Source organism: Dasypus novemcinctus, chromosome 12 (genome assembly GCF_030445035.2).
Source record: "Dasypus novemcinctus isolate mDasNov1 chromosome 12, mDasNov1.1.hap2, whole genome shotgun sequence".
In the NCBI taxonomy this organism is placed as follows: domain Eukaryota; kingdom Metazoa; phylum Chordata; class Mammalia; order Cingulata; family Dasypodidae; genus Dasypus; species Dasypus novemcinctus.
In genome coordinates, this window is record NC_080684.1 from 81,593,391 (window position 1) to 81,620,069 (window position 26,679).

Here is a 26,679-nt window from a genome sequence, read left to right on the forward strand (position 1 = left end):
AAATGGATAATGGATGTGAAGCTCCAAGTCTTCACTGACCTATTAAATGCTTCACTTTAAAATTATTGTTGTATCATTTTATATAAATGTTTCCATGAGTATGACCTGATAAATATTTAAATTTCAGGAAACATATACACATATTCAGATAATAGATAGATGATAGATGCTTGATAGATTTCAGTAGACAGATTTTTGGAGAAGAAAATTTGCATTAGGATGTAAAGATGTCTGTTTCTGTCCCCTAATCCAAAGCCATATATGACATTTTGAGCTGAGATACCCAAGTTAGTTTCTCATATTATTCCTTGTAAATATGACCAGAACTTTTAGGCAAGTTGGAACCTATAGAGCCCTCTTCTTGATGACGAGGGGATGGGTGGAGAGATCTTCATGTCAGAGTATGCTTCATGCTACCCAGTGGTGAAGCCGGCTCTCCAGGGGAACGATCTGCCACCAACATCACCAAGGAAGCACAGAGGTGGAAAAGAAAATACCAGAGCATCGGAAAAGGGAAAGCTGATAGAATTTGCAAAATTCTCCTTACGTGTCTAATATCCTGCAGCCTTACGATTGGGATTGAAGTCCTCCGTCTATGACTTTGCACATGCCCCACTGTGTGAACTCAAAACCCGAGGAAGTACACGCCTGAGATCTGAATGTATTGCTGGTCCCAAATCAATCTTGTCACTCCTCAGAAAGCAATGCAAGATAATAAGTAGTATTCACCTGATTGCCTTCCTGCTCCGAGACAGCTGGTGACGCGTGTCTTCCTGATAACCAGGAGTTGCAGATCTAAGGCAGGGATAAAGGGAAGCCGGGAGCTCACAGAATCTAAATTTGACAGTCGGTGGCTGAGGAGAGGGTCAGAAGGGATAGAATCCGTGACACCTATGAGGAAGGAACAACATTTATCTGCTCTGGTTGCAATGATTAGATGTCTCTTTGTCTGGCTTTCTTACAGTGGGTGATTGATCGTACCCGCCAGCCGGCTAATATCATAATTAACAAAGTTACTATACGTCTACAAAGTTTAATCGAAAAATTTGCCGGTGATATGATGGTATTGTCATAAAGATCACAAGGGACACAGAGTGTCGACTTCTGCTCAAGGTGGAGCGGCAGAGCTGTGTAGGCAAGATGAGAAACGGCCAACTTGTTCAGCCAAAGGTACGTTTCGTTCATAATTCCAGATCCTGGGCATTCTTATTAAGATTTTTGCTTGATGGTTGGTGAGTCCTTTTTTGTTTCATGAGCAAAATGATTCTTAAAATTATCCACAGGCTTCTTGAGCATTTATAGCATATTCTTGGAAAGCTTTGTTTTGTTTTGTTTATTAATTCAAAATCTGGAAATTTAGAGATATAATTAATTAAATAGGTTTCGATATGAGAACGGAATGTAAAGCAATATTTTGTCTGCTGTTGTGTCTAGCTAATCCTTATTAGTTTTCAGAATAACTATTTGGCAACAAATTCAATTGAGCATTTTTATTGTGTATTATCAGTTTAGCTTTGTTTTTTTTCCTCAACAATGAAAATCTGTTGCTGTGCATTATCCTATTGTGTCAACCAAATTATAAAAGAAAAAAAGCAAGAATAGTTACAGGATGTGTAGATTTTATTTCAAGAAATGCTCAAAGTGGGGGTGGGAGGACTGGGATCTTCACTTAAGTCAAATAAAGTAATTGGAGCTTCTCACAACATTTAAAAAGACCAGCATTTCCTGAAATTATGTGGTGTTTTCTAATGACCATTGACTGTTTATCTGAATTTTCTTTTTAGTATGATTTGCTTTGCTTGATTGACTATTCATGCTCTGGGGAGTTTGCCCTAAGTGTAGTCTTCACATATTGCTAATTAACGAGTGTGAATATTGATGAGGAGGGGGCACGTGCCTCTATGTATTTGCCCGCATGCTTCATCTGAGTACAAAGAGAGGGAAGGGACTCAAAAATTATACAGGAGGCAAAGTTTGGGCTATTCATGCTCTGTCACAACCTGCAATAATACAAAGGCAATCAATTTGCAATATAATATGTTAAGGTTCTCTCACCTCCTCTCCTTGGTCATCTGGGCCACTATTCCACAGCAAAAAGTAGTAATCTGCCTTTTGTTCATTACTATTTCTCTTTTGCATTAATAGCAGGTTTTAAATCTCAAGAAACAAAATTTTGGCAATGAATTAATGTGCAGCATGTATATTTTTAATAAGCCCATTTAAACTTTCTTATGGTTTTTTCCTTACCATGAAAATATCAGAAAAATAGTCTTCAAAATATTCGTTTTTAAACATGACAATCAAATTTCATATTGTCAAATAAAAAATGAGTCATTTTATGGAATTACACATTTTAAAGCCTTTATGTGTCAGATAATTTTAAAAATTACTTTTTGAAATTTTGGTTAAAATATGATAACATTTCTGGTGTTCATTAAAATTTAATGATATGGATAAGAAAAGCTGAAAGTGGAGGTTTAAATAATTATTTGACTATATTCTGGACATCATTTTCAGAAGAGAATGCTATTCTCATGATAGAAACTCTCTTTTTTTCTTTGGCTTTTTATACCACCTTCCTCCTGGTACCTGGTAACTAATAGTCATTCAATATATATTCGTCAAGTGAATGGATTAATGAATTTAAATATTTCTACTGTTATTTAAATATGGTTAACATTTGCCTCACCCACGTCAGTAATTTTTGTATGCGGAAAATATTATGAATAGAAACAAGGAGATGAATGGCATCATCAATGACAATAGGAAGGATTAAGTTCCTAAAATAATATATTATTTTCTTAACCTAAATCTCCATAATATTTTGTGTAATTGAGATTTAGTATTGTTCAAACTCCTCTGGAGTAGCAAAGGTCTATGAGGATTAGAAGGGGCCAGGAATGCCGTTTGCAGCTGATGCACTGTTGTTGTTTTTTTTCTAAACAGGATTATCTCCTGAGATGTGTAGCAATGAACTCTTGTCAGAGTTTCAAAGGAATTAATATTTTTTTTAGCAAAATGTGCTAATGTAAAGAGTCAGAAGATTAGTGATGCATAATGAAAGTAATGCATTCTTTCGCATGGAAATAGGAATATAATAAATGTCCTGCAGGTGATTGGGGCTGTAGCAATTTTATTGAAGATTAAAGTTTGATTGACCTTTGTTAGGGTGATTAACCCTTCTGAAATTAAAAACCAGAGCTGAATTGCTCTGTCTAATTTAAATGCAAACATTGAGCAGGTTGTATGTCATTCAAATAATAATAATAAAAAGCCCTCCTATTTTAATTTTCATTTTTCTACTTCTGGGTGAGATGCTGCAATGGAAGGACCCTAGCTCTGGCAAGAGTATTGTGGTGGCCGAGTACTTATAGAATAAGGTATAGAGAATTGGGTGCCTGTGGGGAAAGAGTCCCAGCACCATTCCTCCCATTCGAAACAGCAAATCCACCACACCACCACAACAAAGCAGGACCTCCGGAAGCCAGGCTCCCTAGAGTGAAAATGCATGCTTTCAATAGGAAAACATCATCTAGCAATGCCCTGAAGAGGTAAAGAATAAATAATCACATCACTATTGTAATCTAATACAATCACCTAAACCACAGAATATACCCATGTTAAACCTATATAACGTCTCCTAAAAATGTATGCTTTTTTGGTACAGTTGCTTGCGAAAGCAGTTTCTAAAAGTTGATCATTTCTGATGTATGGAATTTCATTTCCCACAACTTCTTGATAGTCTGTGGATATATTCAACCTTTTCATTAAGTGAAAAAGTGCTACAGGAGAAGGAAAATATAGTTATGTATAATGCCATTTAATGGTTTATTATTATTTTTTTGTTACATTTTCTTGAAGCCTTTGTGAAAAGTTGCACATTCGCATCACTTTAAAAAAACTGCATTCCATTTTTCATACGGTATTAAATTTTTTTATTACTAAGTCAGGGAATATTTTTAGTTTTAAGTCTCACGGCATAGTGAAAGAGACTTCCTTTTATGTGCCGGTGAACTATTAAAATGGTAATAAAGGTTCTCTTCATTCCCAATGTAATTTATTTCTCTCTCTTTTCATCAAAGAATTTACCCTGAATGTGTCAAGGTAGAAAAGTCCAAGGCATTATAGTGTAAAAATTAAGAAGCCCGAGGTGCTATAGTTTATTTTTGCACAGATTTTTCATGTACTCTTTTAACATCTGTCTGAAAGGCTTCTACTCCAGGTCTATGAAGAGTCAAAGATGAAAAACTTGTGATAGGAACAATGAGATTATTCAGCTAGCAAAGTGACTCTGGCAGCCTCCAGAGAGTTGGATAATACCTTGAAGCATAGATTAATAATATGTTTAACTAAGATCTGTTTGCTATAAGGATAATTTCCTAATTCTTAATTGCAAGACTAGTATCCAGCCATAAATTGTAAACAAATATGTTGTTCTGTTCCTTGCCTGATAAAGTATAGATTATCAGCTTTAGCTTCAGTATATTGAGTTGTCAAATTTTAAATCCATTTGTTCCATGATAATATTTGCTCTCTTATTACAAATAATTTTTATTAAAAACTTAATGCTACGTTAAATGAAATCCCTCAAATCCGTACTATAATAGATATCCTTCTCTGGTTTAGATTAATCTTGTTTTACCTCTTACTAGAATTAAATGAGAATAATTTTTGGTGCTAAAATTTATTGTAAACACAACAACATTCTCTAGTCATAAAAAGCTAACTTAACGTGACAAACTACTGATAATATCTTTTACTGTTTGTATTGCCATTAAGTATCAGCAAACTTTTCCATAAAAGAAAATCATGGCTCACGAAAGTGAAATACATACTGGAAAAAAAAGTGTTGGTGAAATAGCAGGAGAATTAGATTATGTTTTGTTAGGTCCCAAATCCAATAACTTGTTTTGCTTGTGTAATTCATAGACATTTTTATTTCCTTATGTTGCCTTTGTTTTCTGGCAATAGGTTCCCCTCTAATCCACATAGGCCCGGATTTGATGGTCTCTTTCACAGTTGTGCAATAGCATTCTTTGCCATTAATTTGCCAAATTAATCCATTTGATGTTTTCATGGACCACATATTTTAGTTGGAGGCCTTTTGTTTAAAGAGCAAACTGTTTAAAAGTGACCATTTTTATTTTATTCATTGTTTATTGTTTGCGAGTCAACAATTTAACTTCATTCCACAAAAGCTTAGAGTAACCCTACTATGAACAATTTTACTGTTTGGGCTAAGTAGAGATAGCAAGTGACAAATTCAAGGATTTTCAGGTTTTTTATTTTTTATTTTTATTTATTTTTAATCATCTATAGCTGAGAAGTAGCCAAGTAAGTTTTCAAGCTGTTATCCCTTTTTATGGAGAATAACTCCAGAACAAAAGTATTTGGTTAATATTGGTTAAGTGAATTATTTCTTATAATTCTTTGCAAAATTTCACAACAATGCTCTAGAAACAATAAATTCTCCAGTGTTAACTTTACAGTTAATTAAGAAGGTTATCTCCCTAGCATTCATTTTCAGGTGAATTGGAAGTTAACCTAATGTAATAGTATGTGGTCACCTTGATACATCCTATGATATTAAAGTCAACTAATACACCAATTTGCCTGCAGTCAGCTAGCTAGTCAGTAGCACAGCCTGGGGTAAAATGGGTGCCTTATTTCAAGACCTTTCTTCATCAGAGTTGTCATTGTTATATCCATAGTAGCACACCACTTTTTTCAAACTCGTTGACTGCAAGGAAAGGATTTTTCAGGAGATGAACTAAAACCCTTTCCCCAGACAAAGGGATTTAATAAACGGCAGGATCTACAATTAAAGAATGCCTGTGTGGCCTGAGTGACTTAACTCTCTCCAGATTGACTCTAGGTGAGGTGAGAGAAGAGGTGGTTTAGAGAGCATTGGATTATTCACAGCTGCATCCAAGTACTGAACTTCATTCATTTGACTCATTTCATGGAGGCCAGAATTTTTTTTCTCCCCATATTTTAATCATTAAATTCATTGAAAACAAGTCATGAGGCTCTTTTTAAAATTATCCTTCAAATATTTGTGCTTACCTATTTTTCTTTTAAAATTCATAAATAATTCTATTCACACTCTTTTACTCAGGGGTGTTACTACCCCCTCACACACTTTTATTGGTGCGAGTAGTTTGACTAACCAGTGATAAATGTACTTCCGGATTTCATAATTCCCACTTTTGAAACTGGGGCTAAGTGCAGAGTATGTTAGAATTCTCTTCCATAGGAAATTATGTCAAATGTGTTTAAATGTGTGGAAAAAGATCTTTTTGATAACCGTAAAAAATGAACATGCAAGTTGTTTGGGATTACTGCCCTATGAGAGAAAGATGTCATTCCTACTTGGAAAATCACTGTTCTCATTTACTTTTTTATTATGAAAACAAAAGAATTACTTGGAGTTAAGCAAAAAGTAAACCTCCACACCATTTACCCAGGATGTTATCCCTTGGAAACTTGTTTCAATTTGTAGAAGTTGATTTTGTTGATCTGTAAACCCTGAGTTGGGTGGAAGAGGTGTGGTTACTCCAAATCTGCCTCTGTACCTGCCCACAGGGCCCTAGTGGAGTGCCTGATATGCAGAAGGCGTTGGGGAAATGTTTGTTAAATTGGATTGAAAGTGACTCTTGCTATTAAGATCAACTGGGGCACCGAACTCAATACTTCACTATAAAAGCTCATAGTTTAAGAAATAAATCTAAGTTTCAAAATCTAAAGAGGTAAGGAAAAAACACATGCTCACATGCTCGTACACACACACACACACACACACTCACATTTTCCCCTTTACCTTAACTCTATGCCCACCCATCTCCCCTCACCTGAATTGTTGAGGGGAGATTGGCCACTTATTAACAGTTAAACTAGTTTTCTGAAGTCATTAGGATATTTAATCACAGTTGTCGGATTGGTTTATGCTAGCATGAAATGGGAAAAACAATTCACAGTATTTATTTTGAAAATGAATTAAAAAGCGACTAAAGGACATTGGTAGAATTGGGGAAGTTAAGGAATATTTGCAGAAAAGTAAGAAATTATTCTTGTGATTCTGACGGCAAATGAAAGTACTTTGCAGCAGAGAAAATTAAAGTAACAAAGTGTTATAAAACAAGATTTATTGAGAGCATCTGCCCTAAGAGACATTAGGCAAGACAGAAGAGCAAGTTTGACCAACATCCCTTCTAATTATATAAATACTTGAGAATTCATTAACCATTTGAGTCCTGCTTGATGACAATTAAATCCTTAGGCAGATGTGAATCTACTTTAGTATGTGGAAACATTGAGGGAAACATTTATGAAAAATATGATCCAATTTCTGAAAGTACTGGCCAATTAAAGATTGAGATTTAATTTAGGAGTTTTACTTCTGTCTGCGTGATATATATATTAATGATGATTTCTCTCCCCTCATTCTTCACCTTCATAAGCAAAAGGAGATTTTTACTTATTGACATATTACTGAAGAATCTAGCTTTTCTTTAAAATTACACATTTTTTGCATAAATGTGCCTAATTACCTGAATTCAGTTTTGATTAGCAGTGTTAATTGATGCAGCTGTGGATGGTATCTGTTTACCTAAATTACCATGTGCAAACAGCAATATGTCTGAAAGTGAATATGCTAAACTGAAAATACTAATTAGCTAAGACAGATTGTTATTCAAGTCACATCTCAGAGCTTTCTAATGAAAGCCTGGATGTGTCAGGGTTTTATGATATTCAGACAGAAATGTCTATATTACATATGATTTCTAAATTTAATTCATAAAAACAGATGGGATGTCAGCCAGGGTTCTTCTGCCTTACTCAAGTATTAATGTGAATATTTTACTCAACTAGAGATATATTCATATGTTTTTTTGTAAGATATTTTTATGCCTTGACAGTGTACCAATCCTGCACATACAAACTCATCTGTCTCTTGACCAATCTGATACAATTTGCAGGTTATATCACTTACTGTCCCAAAGATGAAGATTAATAAACTATCTTACAAGCTTAATCACATCAGCTGGTTAATTTAATCAAATCGAAGAGGAGAAAGGTTAGTTAAGCAGACAGCTTTCCCTGAGTAGTAATTTACCTGTGTTCTCTTTGTGAATCCCAAATAAATTAATAATGATAATAACAATAAAAGTTTGATCAGAGGATTCTTAAGAATCAATGAATAATTTACAAGCCTGAAAGGTGAGTTCTCATTGCCTTCAGATTGTCTCCCATCTTTACTCATTTTTCAATGGGTGACAAAACAGGTCTTATTGTTAAGTACCTGATTTTAAGGTATTGCTGCCTTTTCTGTGTTTTTGTTTATGGTACCTTCCTCCTAAAGCATGATGTACTTTCTTTAAGGTTTCTCTACAGTGAAGACATCAATCCTTCACTGTCTGCTGCAGGACTCAACTCTCATCAATGGCAGTGTAACTTAAAGATAGCCAAAGATCACAGCACAAGTCCTGAACATCATATAGTGAGGAAATAATGGACCCATCTTTCCTTTCCCAAGAGGCTAAACAACTGCATATAACGCATAGCAAACTCTCTTCATCACAAAGCCTGTGAAAAGAAAGTCTCTTGATTCAACCTTAAGAGAGAGTTTAAGATCCCCTATTAAATATTATAGATGGCATGAGTAAAATGGGGATAATTTTCATGATGCAAATTTGAACATAATTATAGTTTGGCATATTTAATTTAGGTTTAAGTGAGAATTATAATTACCCAAAATCACATTATTTCAATTATGCTAATTTCTATCCCTAAAGTTTTGTGTAATTTGGATTCTCTAATACAGATTAAGATCCAGCAAAAGTACAATTGCAATCTAATACTACAAATAAGGGATTTGTGAAAATGACTCTGTTCCAGTTTCATTTTAGTATAAAAATGTTAAAGTGCTATTAGCTGGCCTAGGAAAATAAGAACATGAAATAGCTTAAATCAAGGTGGAAAAAATGACATTAGGTATTAACTGCTTAGGCCATTGTGTTCCATTTTCTGATTTAATACCAATTGTAACAGATCATTGCTATTAGTTGTTTAGTTGATGAAATGAACCCAGTATTTTTACAATAAAATCTGTATGTGTTGTAGTTATGACTAACAGCATGCTTTGAAATGTCGTCTTCAGAATTGTCTTGCCTTTGATTACCATTTTAGTATTAGTGCTCTCAAGGATGCTTAATGTGAATTTCCTTTATTCTTGGATATGAAAACTCAGAAGATTTTATTACCTAATGACTAAAGGTAGCTTGCTGAAGGTTCTTTGATGGCCCAGGAGAGTTCATTATTATAGATCCAAAGTGTATGCATGTGTGTGTGAGTGTGTGTGAGTGTGTGTATGTATATGTACATCCCTAAGATCACCTAAGCAAAACGTTGAATTTAAACAGCCAACCAGTTTGGATATAGGGTATCTTCATTTTCTGTGCTGCTGGATTCACTAAGGCAACTGTTGAATAAACACAGGTCTGCTCTTGAGCATAAACAAAAGAAGAAAAATCTTCTCTAGAAGGAAGAGCTCTTTTATTCTATACAAAACAATGTTTTGGGCTCTCTATGTTTGTCATGAAATTCCTAAATATTTTAGTAAGATTTTTTTGTTTTTTTGTTGTTTTCCATGTATAGAGGTGAATTTGTTGTATGGCAGAATCTTTTCTATAATCCTTGTTGACACACGTAAACATTTCTATATAGAAACCTTAAAATGGGAAACTGGGTCAGTGATTCAAATGAGAAATGGAGTTTGGAGTTTTATGAGACATTCTGATGAATTGTCTCTGGGCAAATCACTTAACCTCAGGGTGCAAATTAGTTAATTTTAAGAACAAATATAGCTATCTTTCTGACTTATTAAGGATTTATCACTGCCCAAGGTTCAGTGGATCTATAAATGAAGTGTTCGAATCTCGTCTTTGAACTCTAATTGGCATGTGGAGGAAGCAGGTCTGATTGAGTTAAAAGGCTGAAGGATTTAATCCTTTGAAGAAATTTTGATTTAGTTTTATTACTTCTAAGTACTGTTAATGTATTCTAAGATTAATTCAACTCTTTGACTGCTTCATGTGCCTTGGTTTCTTTTCCAAAGGATAGATTGTAGGCTCCCTGAGGGAAATCTTCTATATCTTTGTTAAATCTCTTCTTTACCTTCGCACAGTGTCATCACATGAATAGTGGGGTGCACACAGAAGGTGCATTCAAGGTGTTTTTTGAGTGAACAGTGGAAACCAAAGAATAATAATCATGGGCATCAACCCCACTTATAACTCACCTTAACCTATATTATGGAATATGACTTACCGACCCAGGGCTGCAAGCACTCTGAGGGCATTTTAAAAAATTAAAGATCCTGGTTGTTTTAAATCAGCTAATAGTTTTTGTTTTAGTTGTCAGATTAATTATTTTTTATTTTTTATTTATTTTTTAATTATCTTTTTTTAAAAAAAAAATCACAAAAAATGTTACATTAAAAAATATAAGACTTTCCCATACATCCCACCCCCCCACATTTCTCCCACATCAACAACCTCTTACATTTTTTGTGGCACATTCATTGCATTTGGTGAATATTTTGGAGCACTGCTGCCCTGCATGGATTATAGTTCACATTGTAGTTTACACTTTCCACCATCCATTCAGTGGGTTATGGCAGGATATATAATGTCCAACATCTGACCCTGCAATATCATTTAGGATAACTCCAGGTCCAGAAAAATGTCCTCACATCTCTTCTTCCCTCTCACTGCCCTCAGCAACTACCATGGCCACTGTCTCCACATCAATGATATCATTTCTTCCATTGCTAGAGTCACAATAGTTCTATAGAATACCAAGAAGTCCACTCTAATCCATATTTTATTCCTTCATCCTGTGGACCCTGGGATGGTGATGTCCATTCCACTTCTAAATCGAGATGGGGCTTAGATCCCACATGGATGATGGATGTGATTCTTCTGCTTGCAGTTGTAGATTCTCTTGGCTCCCTGGTGTGGTGGTTGACCATCCTCACTTCCCTGTTAGCTGACCTGTAAGTCCAAAAAACTGGAGAGTAGGATTTTCAACTCTGCTGAGGCTCAGGGCCCAGCTGGCACAGCCAGTCCAGAGATTCAAGTCTGCTGAGTATATATCAACCCCAGCACCAACCACAGGTTCAATAAAAATGGCAGAAGAGGCATGTGTAGAAAGGTCACATCTGAGTCCAACTCCATCACACTCAGAAGCATAAATTCCAAAGTAGGGCCCACTGACAAGGCAATGAATTCCAGAACCATCTGCCATGACTGTAGAGCCTGTGTGTCTCCATAGCCCTAGGAGCACCAGTACCTGGGGTTATATTTACTTTGGCTGTCTCTGGGATCCTGCTGAGACGTGTGTAAGCATGACCCCTCTGATGACTTCCTGACTCATTTTGAAATCTCTTAGCCATATAAACTCATTTGTCTTTACCATTTCCCCCTTTTATTCAAGGTCTTTTTCTAGTTGCATCACCAGCTGGTGATTGGTAGAAATCTCTTGGCACCAGGGAAGTTCATCCCCAGGAGTCATGTCCCACACTGGGGGGAAGGTATTGCATTTACATACCAAGTTTGGCTTAGAGAGTGGCCACATTTGAACAACATGGAGGCTCTCAGGAGGTAACTCTTAGGCACCCTGAAGCTCTAGGCCTAGTTGAAATTTCAGGCACACAGGCTTGTAAGCATAGTCATCAGTATCAAAGGCTCATCAGTGGACCACCCTTCTTCACTAGCCTTTGGCCTTACACTTGGGGGAAGCTAATAGTTTTTGATTAGCTTACATTTTGGTCAAAGGAAACCCTAAAATTTCACAAATGATAGAATTAATTTGGATTAGCTTCCTGAAAATTATCATATATGCTACATTTGAATTACTGTAAATTCTAAATGAATGAGGTTTTAATTAGTTTTTTTAAAAAAGCATCATAGATAAGTGTACATTTCTACAGATTTTTTCTGTTTTGGTAGTAATGTGACCTTGGGACATTTTCTTAACTCTTTTGGACCTTGATTTATCCATCTGCAAAAGAGAATAATACTACCTTCCTATACTGATGATAAGATAAAAAACTACTATATAAACACCTTAACACAATGCCTAGCATTGAATTGACACTGTAAATGATAGCTATAATTACTCTGCACACTAATGTAGCTCTGTATTAAGAACTCATAACAGAGACAATTAGAGAAAAATTTAAAATTGGTATGCATAAACTCTTACATAAAGTTTTACTCATTAAACTAGTTCAAATTTCCTACCAGTTTACAAACAAGCCCATTTCCTCCCAGATGTATATGTGTGTGTGTTCATATATGTGTACACATACACTGTCATTTACCTAAGAACATAATTAAATGTCTGGTTTCCTAAAGCATATGGTACACAGACTTCTGACTTCCTTCATTTCTAATAATAATTATCTACTATAAAACACTCCATAGCTCAAAAATGATTTCATACACATTATCATGGTTGATCTTCATAGCAACAAGGCAGGACAAGTGACATATTCTTCCTTTTAAGTGGGATGCACAGATATTAAGTTATTGAATGTATCCTACTGCAGTGACAGAAAATAATTGAAGGTAGGAGAATATACGTGGAGTCTTTTTCTGGACTGTTGGAAAAAGAAAGTAAAATGCCTATTCTCTGTGGAATATTGGCAAATAGAGCAATGCACTAAATGCCTATTACTACATCAAATTTAGGATGCAGGAATGGATATAGTATGAAATCAAAGACATTACTGAGGTTTCGACAGATAGAGTGGACTTAGTTTCTTCTCAAGAAAAGTCTATTAAGATATCCTGACTCATTTTGTTGCCTCACTAGTTAAACATTCGCATTTCTATTGCTAAAATTCCCTAGCATTTCCACTATTAGAGATTGGGTAGAATGAGAGGGCCAGACTTGGAAGAGCCAGAACTAAGAAACTCAGGTCTCCCTCCAGTCTGGACAGAGACATAGAGGTTTAAATATGGGAGCAGATCCAGGGATGTCTTAAGAATTTAGCCCGTGGAGCCAGATTCTCAAGAAGTCTCTTCTTCCTTCATATGAGGAATTAATCACAGGAGAAGGAGAATAACTCAAGAAAGTCATTTTGTCCATTTATAATTTGTTTTGTGGGTTAAAATATTTCACCATTTCAACAAATACCTTCTATTTCCAAGGTATTACAAAAGGTATTGTAGAGGTATAGAAAGTAAAAGATACAACCCTCTCAAAGATTCTAAATAATTATCCTATCAGTATATACCTAGTATTGTAAAAATGATACATTTTAAGTGCCAAATTCTTCCTCCTTTAATCCTAAGGATATTAAGTAATGAATTCATTCAACATTTCCTTCCTGCATTCAGCAGTGGAATAGAATGTGAACCTTGATATCAGATTGCCTGGGTTTAGCTCCTTTTCCAATAATGGAGCAAATTGTTTGAATCCTCAGCTTTCTTATCTATAAAATTGGTTGATCATAATAAGATTGATATAGGGATTAACATTATTTGTCAGGTACTCACCATTGGGCATGCCACCCACAAGTGCTATTATTATTTCATGTGCATGAATTCTTCTCTGTTCAAGGAATGTAAAAGTCGTTGGAGAGTAGAAACACATAGCTAGAGAAAGCAGAGAATTCTAGCATGGCATGTCAGTAAGTGCAGTCTAACATGGTATAGACTTCATAGATGCTGATAGGACTTAGAAATTGAAAGGGCTATTAGAGAAAGGGAAAAAACAGTAGCAAAAATGCTTTCTGTACAGTTCCATGTCTAGGTCCTAGCCATGGCCTCTGCTTGGTACATGCAGCCTGATTAGCAGCTCTCTGGAGACCACTGTTAATTTAAGAACATACAGCATGTGTGCACTTTAAATAGGACCAGAACACAAACTCCAAATACAGGGAGCATGATTTCCTATTTAGTGTGGTTGACTAGGACAGCATCTATCCCTGGGCTTTGATTCATGAACAGTGTGGGGCTAATTGACACTGGGTTGCTGCCTTTTCAGATAGTACGCATGGTAGAGTTTTGGTGTATTTGGACTTGTTCTGGGTTCTTATGTCCAGAAAGTCCAAATTAAATTTTTGTCATTAGCTTGTCAAGCTTGTGTTAAGCCCACTTAATGAGGTCTGCAGCGGAATGTCTTTTATGTTCTGTGGCCTTTATGCTTAGTCTCAGCTACTCTCCACTGTGGCTGAGAAGTTAATGACGTTACCCCAGTGCTCACTTGTCTGTTGCTTTTAAAAACACACCTCGTATGTGTTTGGGTATTTAAATTCTGTTTTCTAGCTTTTAGGGTTTATATCCTGGTGGTACATTCAAGTGCTATGGAAATAAGACCAGATGGATGTGACAACCAGCCATTCGGGAAATTACATACACATTACATTTTAGAAAACCAGTGTACATATGTCTATCTGATGTGTTCATATGCTCGATTATTTTTGTTGCATCCAAATGGTTGGGATTTCAGTAAGGCAACTTACCTAGACTGTCAGCATGAGAATTCTTTTGGGGGAAAGTGTGGCCTGCACTGAGCAATTTGGTTAAACACAGCAAACGAGGGAACGGTTTGGAGGTCACTGTACATTTTTGTGCCTTTTTTGGTTTTCTTAGTACTCATTATGACAGGACCTTATATTAGAAATGTGCATATTGTTCTATCATCCCCTTAGAATGAAAAATCCCAGAAGGACAGGAAATGTTTATGCCTTATTTAATCCTGTAATATTTAGCACATAGTAACTGTTCAATAGGTGATGATTAATAAATTGGTTTTCAGTGAACTAATGAAATGATATCTAACTCCCCTGGTACTGAAGTCAGCATAAAATGGAGGTTTTCTTTGACCTCTTAAATGAGGAGCAAATGTTTGTGAATGATGATGATGATGATGATGATGATGATGATGATGATGATGGCTAACACTTATATAATGTTTACTAAGTGCTAGATACTGTTTTAACCATTTTAATCCTTACAAAAACCCGTTGATGTGGGTGCTATTATTCTCCTTATTTTATGGATGGGGAAGCTAAAGCACAGGTACCATGTGATAGAGCCAAGAATCAAACCCACTAGCCTGCCCTTCTATAACTTAAGTGTTGTTAAAATATAGCTTCTGGGGTTTGACAATAATTAATTTCAGGAGTTTATTCACCTTTTAGTTAGCAAAAAATCATCTGCTAACCATGATCTATTAATTCTGTGCCATTGTTAAATATGCTATTCGGTTCAACCTTGTGGTGCAAGGAGAATTGCTCCCATTTTACTTTAAGTAGTGGGAATCTGTAAATGCAATCACTTTTCCTATTTTGTGTTGCTTCCTTCGTTGATTTGCCTACCTACTTGCCCTTTGGCTTAGTTTCTGGGCTGCTAAAACAAATGGCATAGAATAAGTTGGCTTAAACAATGGAATTTATTGGCTCCTGGTTTCAATGGTAGGAGAAGTCCAAAATTAAGGCATCAGTAAGGCAGTGCTTTGTCCTAAAGACTGTGGCATTGTGGGGCTGGCTGCTGGCAATCCTTGGGTTCTCAGCTTATCTGTCACATGGCGGTGCACATGGTAATGTCTTCTTTATTCTCTGGGTTCCATTGACTTCCAGCTTCTTCTGGTAGTTTCCTCTCTGGGTCTGAATCTCTTTCTGCTTAAAGCGACTCCAGTAATCTGGATTAAAGCCCAACCTATTTCAGTTCTCCACCCTTTAACTAAAAATATTTTCTTCAAAAGGTCCTGTTACAAAGAATTTGCATACACAGGATTGAATTAAGATGATGTTTTTTCTGAGGTACATAATTCAGCCTACCACACCCTTCTATGGAAAAGGAAAAGGAAATGGAGACTAGATGATAAATGTTATAAATGAATATCCTGGGTTTCTGTGTTGGTTAAAATATTGTATTAACAAACCAAAAGCTTGTGGTCATGGTAAAGGGAAAAATTGTTCTTGGGGATTTTACCTCTGGCTTTAGAAAAACCAAAGCAGCTTACTCATGAGGACTTAAGTTTCTTTCTTACTGACACAACTGGTGATAGAATAATCAAATGTAGATTTGAACATCTTATAGAACTTTTAGTAATAATGTACCTGCCTATTTGGATATGGTTAGGCTGACATTAAAGAACTGTATTCCTCAGCCCAAACTCCATATGATGATGTCAGATTTGTCCCAGATGAATGCTGGAAGAATGGGGAAAGCAAAAATAGAATTGTAAAACCCATTTGGTGAAAATTCCCATGCAGACACACAGGTACTCAGGAACTGTGATGGTGAATGTAATGGCTGATATATTGTCAGAAGAATGTATCCTATTCTTAGGGCTACCTTTGTGTAATACAGAAACACTATTCCGTGACCAGAGGGATCAGCTTTTCTATTAGATTTGGGAAGTATGTTCATTACCTGAATATTTCCCTGGTCTCCATCCCCAGTCTCCATACACACAGCAGTATTCCTTTACCAATTCATTTCCCTGTCACCTCCTCTAGTCAGTCCAGATGCCCAAATCAATTTTCTTGCATTCCTTCCTCTCCTGAATTCATCCATTCCATGAGATCCCATTCAAAAAAGAAATGGCTTTATTTGGGCTTATATAACCCTATTGTGTACTTTATATACTGTGCTGTATAATGTGCACTTCTTCCTAACACAATCTTGATATTACCTAATATGGTAGGATATTGATTGCTGTCCCACTACTTCAAAGGGTTGTTATGAGACCTGAATGTCATAATTAATGCCAAATGCTTAGCAATGCTAAGTGCACGGTAACAAACTCCAGTAAACTGCACCTCCTATTATTACACGTGAACATACTCAATTACATTGGAAGAGAGGTGGAAAAAAACTGTTTTACACAAGGCTTTTTGGGTAAATCCATGATTTTTCCCAGTCAGGGTCACATAAACAAAATCATATAGTTATATTATTTAATAAATTACACTCTTGGACCTTATCATCATACTTTCTCTAGTTAGTTTCCTCATACGCTTTCTTTCAGACATCAGGAAATCAATTGATCTTCTTCTATCAATTATCACCATCATCATCACCACCACTATGATAACCATATCACCAAAATCCACTAACTAATATTTACAGAGTATTTTAGTGTTTAAAAGAAACCTTCACATATGTTTGCTTTTTTCCAAACTCTCCATGGTTGATACTGCATATACGAGGAAACAGATCATGGAGCGAGGAAGGGACAGATCCAGACCTTGGTTTTCCAATTTTAGGACACAATGATAAGTGAGAGATTTGAAGAATTATCAATTCTATGGATAATTTTTAATAACACCTGAAGGCACATTTCACCTTCAGAGAACAAATTTTGGAAAAGACTTTTTTTTTTTAAACTGATCAGTTTTTGAGCCCTACTTTAAGGTATGTGAACATTCTCTCCTGTGTTCCTTCCTCTATTAACTCTATGTCATTGGGGGAGGGTTCTGAACGTTTGCTTCTACCCTGCCCCCAAGTTCTGCTAGCAATGCAGAAAGGGAAGCAGGTAATCAGAGGCAGACGGCTAGAAATATTTGCTTTATCATCAGGGTTACAGCAGGGTGAGGTCAGAAATAAGCCAGACCATTGACTTTGATGAGGAAAAATCCTAGGGATGAACAAGTTCTGCTCATGATGGTTTTAATATTGCAGCGTTACCTTTGACTCCACGTAAATATGTCTAACAGCTTTAGGTCTGAAGAAGAGATAGATGGGGCATGCTTTTTACAAATTATATGTGTCATTGTGTAGGATGAGAAATGGGACTATGCCAGTTCCTTATTTAAACAACAGTTCACCAAGTGACATCAACATTCCAGATAAAAGGGAGGATTTATCTGCTGGTGCACTGCTGAGAGCTTAGTCATCAGCAGCACAAGAAAAAGACAAGGGTGTATGGGGATGATTTAAGTAGAACTGAAGGAGGTATACCTCAATCATTATTATTATCAACTAACTATTGTTGTTTCCATCCTATATCCCACATTTGGATGCTGTCTTCTATACTTGAAGGGCTAATATCTGAGGTAGAGGAACGTTGCTATTTTCATTGTCTTTTTATTGTCCCCGTCTGTGAGAATATTTGAAACATACTGATTTTTTAGAGAGGAGGGTTGGAAAGAGATTTAATCTCTCACGTCTATGTTTTAAATCAAGGAAATGTTAATGTCAAAGTAAATTTCTGTAACCTTGACTATTTTGTGGTTGTGGAAAGTAAGAAAATAAATAAAAATATTGTGACCACATAAACATATAAAACAAAGAAAATCTACTAATTAAATCTGAAAAAAAAAAAACAACCAATGGAGGTTGACTTGAAACAGTTTTGTGCCTAGGAATAGCTCTTCTGTCACACTATAACACACTCAAGGCCTGAAAGCAGGACAAAAACAACAGAAGATTTTCGTTTGCAGGAAGGCTTTTTATCCATTCCCTAATACTCACACAGATGGTTTTAAATTCTGAAAAGGACTGTAGAGCAAACACATCTGCACATCATTACCATTAAACTGATGCCCTGTAAGAAGTTGAAATATCCTTGAGGGAACAAATTGGTAGAGCCTTAAATCCATTTGGATTGCAGAAGAGAAGTGTGTTTTACCTTACCGTATGACTAGCAGAGTGTTGAGAATACCTTTTGTATACATATGTATTTATTCGATTTGTGAAACAGGCTCTTTCCCTTCATAGCTGCTGGAGCAATCAAAATATTATCAGTTCCTGGAAGTCAAAGAAAATACTAGTGTTTTGTCTATTAACTGGAGTGTATCTTTCTAAACACTTTCTTTTTTGAACTGGCCCCAAATAAAAATAAACTAGATCTTTGTTAGGCCCTAACCTAACCCTAACCTAACAAAGGCCCTTCACCTTTGTTAGGAAAGGTGAAGATAAAGGGACATTCAGCAGAAATGTCCTGCTAATGATATTGGTCCCAGAAAGTATACTAATGAGGTAAGTGTAAATAGAAAAAGATAAACATAGGACCAACAATTCCCTTTCATGCAAAGCAACCCAACCTTTCTCTAAAATATGCTTATTGCAATCTCTACAGAAGTAGGTCACCTATTTATGAAGAAAACCTATCTATGAGGGTTTTTATTTTCTTAGTGTTAACACTTGTCGCAGTCACATTACTAGGTGTCAGCTGTGTGTGAGGTGTCAGTTAGGCAATATTATAAAAAATCAAGTAGTTGATGGATAGATTGTGATGGAAATGGAATTGTTGACATATTAGCAGGTATGAGGTAATAGGTTCGAGACCAGTGCCTCACAGAATGAGAATGAAGTCACATAAACCAAGTTTGATTTTTTGGTATTTTGTAATGAATGTTTCCTTTATCTTTTGTCAGCAGATTAAAGCACACAATGTTTATTCAATAATTAGCACCAATCACAAGTTCAAATTTGAAAACAGAATGAGAAAATCAAATGGTATTATTGGCAAAGCACCCTCTCTTAGCATTCTAAATGCTGTATTGGCAGCCATTAAAAATAACTAAATATTAAAAGGATGAACACTCATGTACACAGAAAGCATCCAGTTAGGAGGGCATTGGCTGTTTCAACAATCCAACATGGGCAGATTGCTCAGAGAATTCACCTGAATCAGATACTTTTAAGTTGTAGCAGGAAAATCATTACTTCTTTTGAGTCACATAAAATATTGTTGTAAAGTTAAATTTAAAGCCCCTTTATGGGTTGAACTGAAATATTTCCATGAAATGAAATATTTCCATAGGATCTTTATTCTATTGAACTCATTGCTGTTGTAATGTGTATTACCATCTTCATGATTCCATGCCACCCTAGATCTGGAAGAAAATATCAGATAACATGGAATCTCCCCTAAATAAATGTCTTTGTGCCCATACATATCCACATACAGTGCAAAGTGGGAATGGGAAAATATTTGGCTCATCAGATCCTATAATCTCCAAATTCTTGAGTCTTTGCCTAAGCCACTAAAGAAGGTGATTGTTTATTGAAAAGCATTATCACCTACTGTGTTCCAGGTACTTTACATATATAACCTCTAATTCTAATACCGACCCAGGAAAGCAGGCAACATTATCACTATTTCATAGAAGAGAAAAACCGAAATGCTTTATGTTTAATTTTTCCAAGTCTACCCAGGTCAGATTTGACTCCAGCTACTATATTCTTCCTGTCACAGCACAATATGTTATCTCACCACCTTGACAGGCTGTACCAATTTAAAATTCACAATCCGTTGTTAAAAAAACCCTAAGCTCTGTCCCACTTTTCAACCGAGGCTCCTCAGTTCCGTTGGTAATTAAATTACCAAGCATGGCATTTCTTGTGCCCCTAACATACTAGGGAAAGATAGGAAGATGATAAAGGAGAAAAACAGATCTGAAAAAGACTGCTGACTACCTGGTGGTGGTTCTTAAAGGAAGTAAAAACAAGATACTTTTTCCTCTTAATTTAGTTCAGTTTAACAAAAAAGAGGAGTGGGATGGGGTGGAGGGTAAATAGAATATATCTGTGTGGGGATAATGAGCAAAAGAGAGCAAAGGAAAGTTGATTTGGAGCTATTTCTCCCTCACTGGTCAATCCACCCTTCACTGAAAGAGAATATCCTGCCTGACTTCCAGACTGGGGTTGCCATGCGAGGAGGATACACTAATTTCTTATTTTCTCATAACTTTCTTTTGGGATAAGCATTTTGATTTTCCGCTGTTTATTATTTTAAAGGCATCTATATGCTAATAAGATTTATGCTAATTATTTTCATATTTGCCCCTTAGGTTATGCTTCATATCACCCACCAGGGAGGATCATCTCTCATGAAAACTTTCAAATTTGATTTTGAAAATTATTCAGAAAAATGTAAGCCATGCTGTCTCCCAATGTAGGAAAAATATGCTCCAGAGAATCCTGTAATTCACAGAAAATGGACTGGAATAACCTTTGGTTTCTCGTACTACCAAAATCCTCCTGAGAAAGACAGCCAGGTACACAAAGCATTTAACATTCTGACATTGAAATGTTAGAAGAATAATTAAAATAAAAATCTAATGATACACTTTTAGAAATTGCTGAATTTCAATATTTGATACAGAAAGGAGAAAGGTAAGTCTGTTTCCATTCCCCACAGTGTCTGAGGTGTGTTAGCTGTTCTATTGCTATCAATATTGTCTTTTAATTGTGTGTGGTCATTCCTTAACATCTCTTCTAGAAAGGTAATTCTAATGATATTAATGCTTGAAGCTGGGTTTGTGCTCATGGGAAGGATCAGGTAAAATAGAAATTTCATGTATAATAAGCTAACTTGATATTTTCTTCCAGCAGGTTTATAGTAGGTTTTTTATGAATGTTGTAATTTGTTTTGAGAGCAGAACATTATTTTTTCAAAAATCATAGAAGCTAGCCAATTAACATGTCTTAAAACTATTTCTGAGACATCTTCTTTTGAAAATAGCCAAGGCTTAAAAACTGGTTCCTTGACATGAGATATTAAAACTTAGATTACTTTGGAGAGCATTTTATACTTCTCCCTTGGTTGTGAATTGGACTACTTTTGTTCTCAAGCACTTCAGGAGTGCAAAAAAATAAAAAAAGCCCTCATACTATTCTTCTCTAAGTTGTGCTCTTCCTTGCTCTGTGCTTAAGAAAAGCAAGGAATCAGAAACCTTGGGAGTTTCATACACTGGCCTCCTCTCTATTTATTCCGCTCTTCACATTTTAGTAGCTGCACCTAATTTCATCTCTATATTTTAAAGGCTTTCACCTTTAGACCTCCATCAGTGACTATATTCTGCAAGTGCAGCCCAGCTGCTTGAATTCTTCTCTTGGCGCATTCCTATGTCTCTTGAGCTCCAAGACAGCTTTGTTGATTGCAGGGCTTCCTTACAGAGTTGGAAGAAAAGTTCTTCTGAAAGGTGACCTGGCAAGCAAACTCGGTTCTCCTCCAGGCCAAGGGAGATCAGAGTGACCCTGCAAAAGGCAGGTGGGGACAGGTACCTGGAGAACGTGCTGGGACTGCCAGTCAACACTTAGTCATAACCTCCCTGTAAATAGGAAAATCACAGCTAGACATATCTTTGGGAAATGGCTTAGAATAAATGATAGTCAAAGAAAAGATAAAATAATACTTTTTTGAAACCTGGCTCTTTAGTATATTCTGTGGAAACAAAAGGTTAATAGTAGTTTATGTGCCAAATCTTTGTGACCCACCATTATTTTCTTCTTCTTCTACTTATTTGTCTGTGATAATAAAAAAGTGGTTGCACATTTCCCCTTTAATGTTGTGTTTGGAGAAGAATTCGTTTAATTAACACATATGACCTTAATGCAACCCCAGCCCAAGAAGAAATTTTCTCTTCTTGCTCTTATCTGAACATCATAAAAAGATAATTCATATAGAAAAGCAATTTGCATGCAATTAGGTTCCCACATTCATTGGTTGCAAGTAAACCATGCAACCTGATGAAAGGGTTGCTATGAACTAAGTTTCTTGAGGATAGCATAGAAGTCTAGCAAAAACAGTTAGCCCAGAGCTCCAGAAGGTGGTTGCAGTTTGGAGACCTTCAGCAAAGGTTTGGTGGACATGGCTTGGTCTATATGAGCAGTGAAATTTCGTTTAATATAGCTCTGAAAATGCTGTGTGATCTGGGTAGATCCAATTCTTGGACTTGTAATGCTAATGGAGCATGATTAGAGACCAATGGCTTTGAAGCAAGAGTGACTGGAATCAGACAAGCCTGGACTTGAGTGCCAGCATCACTACTTTATAGTTTTCTGACCTACACTAGTCTCTTGGCCTCCTGAGCCTCATTCTCCACGTGTGTAATATTGAGAGAAAAATCACGTATTTCTTCACTTAAAGATGGCTATGAAAAGTAAATGAGTTGATATGGTTCCATGGTTCCTGCACTGTAAATGCTCAACTAATGGTATCTAATTCTATCATCATTATTTTTGCTATTAATAATAGTTTCAGAATTATTATTATTGTCATTTTTGATACTGTTATTTTTAATGGTTATTTGAAAGGTTCAAACTTTTTCACCTTACAGAGAATTTACATAGTGGAATACAGACAATTTGTGGATTAGATAGTACTTCTTCTGTTAGTAAACCAGAGCCTGTGAAAATAAAGTAGTAATCTTGGATTTCAAATGTTCTCCACTGGAGGCCTATACATCATCACAAAGTTTTAAGAAACACTTTTTACCTATGATGCAGCTGCATAAAGTGAACATCCACCAACTTTAATTGCTTGTATCTAATCAGTGCCAAATATTCAGGTGAGATAGGGAAAAAAAGTCAATGAGCTAGATATTTCATAGCCTCACTTTTAACCAATTATTTGGATATCTAGTTTTTGAGTTGACTTTTTCATTTTTCTTTTGGGGATTCGATATTATGAAATGTCACTCTGTGATTGGCTTCTTACATTGCCAGTCTTGGTGACCTTGTTGATTACACAGGACAATTTGAAATATCTGAGTCTTCTGACATGTACAATTGGTCAAAACTAATGTTTTCCATAGGGAAAGCCAGCTTGCTAGCTGAAAGAGCCCTACTGAACTTCCAGGTCATCTCATGAAGCCAGAACATCATATGAAAGCATGCAGCCAGTTCTGAGGCCATTGCAAAGTTTTAGCTTTGCTGCTAAACAAGAGAAGAATAAATAATCTTGTGCTTGCCTTATGACTTCTCACTGAAAGAAAAGTCAGGTGTTAATTAAACTTCTGCAGGTTTAGAATGGATGATTCCATTCTGGACTGAAAAGTTGGCATTAACTTCTAGCTAAAGAGAAGAAAGAGAGAGAAGGAAGGGAAGGAAGGGAGGGAGTGAGGCAGGGAGGAAGGAAGGAAGGAAGGAAGGGAGGAAGGAAGAAAGGAAATGACCTACAAATTGTATTTGCTAAAGAATGTTCTGATTGCATGAAAGCCACATTTGAACTAAAAAGAGAAATCATTTTTCTTTGTATTTAGAATGACTCCAATGACAATAGAGGCTGCATTAGAATATCTTGAAAGTGTATTTAAATGTTCCATTTATTTCCCCCCTTTCCTATAGATTTCCCTCTTTCATGAAGCCATCCCTCAAAGGAAGTGTTGATGTAAATTCATACACATACCCCAGTGTATTTTCCCATGTTTCAGTTTAAACATTCACTCTTGGATTAAAGTGTAGCATCATTTACCTTGAAAATGCTTAGCATAGAGTAGAGTCCAAATAAACAGCAATTAAAAGAAAACAGCCTTGCAAGAATTATAGTGATACTTTCCTAGATTTTCTTTCCATTCTGTCAGTCTTCAGTAAAGTTGGTGTAGTTTCTCTGCAAATGGGCAAGATTTGAAATTGTTCAGTCACAAATAAGAGAACAAAATAAGAGATTTTCCTTTCTAAGATTGCCTCTCTCTTATCTATTGGTCTTCCCTCCCAGACTGTCTGTCTGTCTCTGGAAAGCAAAGTCAATAAAAATGATTAGAGCCGGCATCTCACAAATGTACACCCTTAAACCATGGAGCAGTAATGCTGTGCAGGAAATATTTTTCTGACCTTTTCAAATTGCATCCAACTGTCTCGGGAATTTCTCAGTGACTAGAGGTAATAAGGTTCAATCCGTTTTACTGGCTAGCTTCAAATTTAGTTCCTCTGAAGCTCTACTTTATCTATTCTTTGCATCTTGGCCCTGGCATCTATTCAGTAAGGAAATCCATGCATATAATCTTTCTTTCTTTCTTTCTTTTTTCTTTTTTTTTTTTTTTTTTACCCTTCTCAGGTTTTGCTAAAGGATCATACTGTGGAATTTACAACTATAATGACTCTCTACTTACTGCCCCCTACCAAAGCAAAATATTAGCCTGGGCAGAGAAGTGGATATATTGTCTTTTGAGACGCTCTTGATGTATTTAATTAGCTTTAGATTTAATCTCAGCTTTTACCTATGTGATGTGTGCCTCAGTAATCTTCCTTACATAAAACGCTTTCAAGTTAACGACACCACAATCGCTTTCTAAAATATTAAAAAGGCAAAAATGTACAAAATTTCATTTGTGTTAAATTGATTTTGGTTTTTCTTCTGTGAGTCCAAATGCAATGGACACACTCATGCGGTCATCCACGTGTGAAGTGCTAAAAGGCAGCTGGGCAGCCATCGTCTTCACCTTATTCTCGGAAGGAGACCCGAAAACAGCAGTTAGGGACACGATTCTTGAGCTCATGAGGATATTGAATGTCAGAACGCCTTGACAGGAAGGAAAGAAGCTCGTCTTTTCATATTTGTAGCATTTCCATCCTTGATGTGATTCTGGGAGCTCTCAGTGTTTCCTCATTTATAGTACACACCAAATTCAATGGCATGCTCTGCATTGTAGCTTCCATCCAGTGCCTTTTACAGCTTTCTGCAGTGGAGATTAGAATCTTGGCTGGAAGTCCTTGTGTGCCCTGGAGGTTGGAGTGCCTTCTGGCTTAGAAAGCAAGTTCATGGGCAAATAGCCACCAGGAAGGGGAATTATTTTTATTTAGAATTTGCCCTTCTAATAGTCTATATTTGCTTGTACAGTAATTATCTAGCTTAATCATCACAAAATATTTGGCTTCATCAAAATGAGATCATTTCAAATGATCCTATTCATGAAACAGGCTAGGGGAGAGAAAGTGAAGAGCAGAATTTAAAAATTCTCAGTCACGTATTTTTTTTTCCTTGAAGAAACTAAGTAGACTTAGGCCAAAGTTCATCTTCATGCTCTAGATTATGTTTTCCATTAAAAAAAATTTTTTTTAAATATGGTTTTAGTGAAAGACAAAATAAAAAAGAACCAGAGTGGTTTTGAAGCTGCTCTTTCATTATTTAAAATTCAGTCCATCTTGAGTCAGAGTCCTAATGTTCATTCAGGATCTGGAGAGGGTTGGCTGGCATTTTGCTTAACAAGATATTTTGGCATTTTTGTTAAATCAGATATACTCAATACTCTATAGGAAACCTGAGTGTTTTTATCACCTGGTGATAGCAGGTGAGTAATTAAAAATATGTTTTTTGAATCAAGCTGTGGTATCCTTGATAGGTTGGTAATGCCGGGGGTGTGTCCTGTCTGCGTGGTATGTGCATCCATGTGTGGGGTGTGGCACTCACTTGAATTTGGAGGCAACAACTCCAAAACCAAATGAGCTCTAGTTTCTCCCCAGGGATGTCAACCCTTAAAAGATTGGAAACTTGACTGTGCACATGAACTCTTTCAGAGAGTGGCTTAACCAGCTGGCACGAATCATTACACATTTAACACCTCCCCTTCCTCAATTCAAAGATAAATCATCTTCCTTCTCTATTGGACCTGGAGAATTTCAGAATCAATGTTCAGCCCTTCTGTGGCAAACATCAGGTGATTTGAATCTGGTGGAAGGAAGGAATGAAACAGTGCTGGCCCCCACTTGTGCTGGGACAATTGGGGAATTAATCGGGAACTTTCAGGAAGGAGAAGCTTAATTAGCAGTGCTGTGAATAATAATAGCTATTCCTTATTGAATAACTACTGTTTACCGGGCAGATCATAGATAACTCATGTCACCTCACTTCATCTTCCCAGGAGCCCTATAGGGCAGCACAACTCTGCTTGATTAAAGAGAGTGAGGCATAAAAGAGGTTGAAAACTGA

At 36.2% G+C, this 26,679-nt stretch overlaps 1 long non-coding RNA gene across 13 annotated transcripts in view; it reads left to right on the top strand.

Annotated features, from left to right (window-relative positions):
• The window catches only part of LOC111765513 (uncharacterized), a 149,006-nt gene that overhangs the window by 62,507 nt on the left and 59,820 nt on the right, over window positions 1–26,679 (top strand). For all 13 annotated transcript variants that reach the window (XR_011650288.1, XR_009188318.2, XR_009188319.2 and 10 more), the window contains exons 9-10: window positions 965–1,170; window positions 20,819–21,025. This is a non-coding gene — a long non-coding RNA (uncharacterized lncRNA). The remainder of the gene's footprint in view (window positions 1–964; window positions 1,171–20,818; window positions 21,026–26,679) is intronic.